This window comes from Acyrthosiphon pisum, unplaced genomic scaffold (genome assembly GCF_005508785.2).
Source record: "Acyrthosiphon pisum isolate AL4f unplaced genomic scaffold, pea_aphid_22Mar2018_4r6ur Scaffold_20950;HRSCAF=22615, whole genome shotgun sequence".
Lineage (NCBI taxonomy): Eukaryota > Metazoa > Arthropoda > Insecta > Hemiptera > Aphididae > Acyrthosiphon > Acyrthosiphon pisum.
Window position 1 is genome coordinate 27,721 of NW_021770363.1, and position 1,650 is coordinate 29,370.

Genomic DNA, 1,650 nt, shown 5'->3' on the forward strand with positions numbered 1-1,650 from the left:
AAAAGCCACAACAATTTTACACTATTTATTATCAATGATACATATTTGTATATAGACAGCTATTAAATTCGTAGAATGACAATGTCATTATTTTGATAATTATTGAGAACTTCTCAAGATTGTAAACAAAAATACGTTTTCTGATTTGAAAAAAAAAAATGTTTATTTCGTATTTCTATTTACTCTAAACGAAAAATAATAATATTAATAGGTACAAAATCAGGGGGCCCCAATTACCATAAAGAAGCCGGGGCCCCGTCCGCCATCGCGGACTAGCGGTCCGGGCCAGTCCGACTCTGTGTGGCTCGGTCGAGGGCTGTGAGCAAAGAGACAGTACTTGTCGTACTTGTCGCGGGACGAGTGGCATGGCGTCGCCAATGGGAGACGCGAGACCCAGTTAGCAAAAGAATATAAATATAACAATCACAGAAGTTGTATAAAATAAAAGAAATCACGAATATAAAAACAAGTAGGTCCGGTAAGCGGGCGGTAACGAAAAAGGCGGGAGAAAAGTGGTAATACGGGCCCTATATTGCCACAAACCCTTGACAGTCAAGGTATATGGTGGGTTATGACTGATTACATACTCCGATATAGGTACATACAGTTATATTTATTATTTATTGATGTATGACATTGTGTGTACTTCTAATAATGTTAATGTTTTATAATTATATGTAATATTAAATAAAGATTAGGTACCAAATATATTATTATCTAACAAATTAACTGATATTTTTACTTCAATAAAATATAGAGAAAATTATCCAAAAAGGTAATAAATCAACCATATAATTATAATAAATTGCGGTTATGGTAAACTAGGTACCTATGTAAAATGTATTCTAAAATGTTTATTTATTTAATAATGCCCCCGTGGATCAAATAGTACAATATTAGAGCATGGTTAAAGCTTGAATAATAATAGCAAATATTATAATATTAATGTTAAATCGTTAAAATAAATAGGAGCAATATAAATTGTAAAAAAAGAGCCAAAAAAAAAAATAAATATTTTTTTAAAGAATTGTAAAAAGCGTGCTCGTTTTAAATTATTAATTAGAAAATAGTTTCCAAGTAACAGTCACTTTATACATAAAAGAAAAAAATTATGTACCTACCTTTAATTTTTTTATGACCAAAAGATTTTCATTTGCATTATACATTTTTTGGCCCATAGTAATTACATTATTAAAGCTATTAGGTATAAATATGTTATGCCAGGGGCGTACCCAAGGGGGGGGTTTTCGGGTCCGGACCCCCTCCATTGAGATATCTACATTTACACAATTGTTTAATAGTAAATCGTATAATAAGAGTAGGTTTACAGTGTATTTTAATATTTCCCATTATCTTCAGTATACAAAGGTTATAGATTATATTATTATATTATAATTTATAATGTATAAACCGTGTTTAATTTATATTACTATTGTAACTACTAACTATATTATAGTTATTAACAGTAATATGTTGGTAATGAATTAAACTTTAACTATAATTAGAGAACAAATAAAATAAAAATTTTGGACCCCCCCCATAAAAAAATCCTGGTACGCCTCTGTGTTATGCACTAAATTTATTTACGTTATTACTACATATAAAATGTATTTTTTGTTATGTCTGAATTATATTATGGGTTAATGCTTA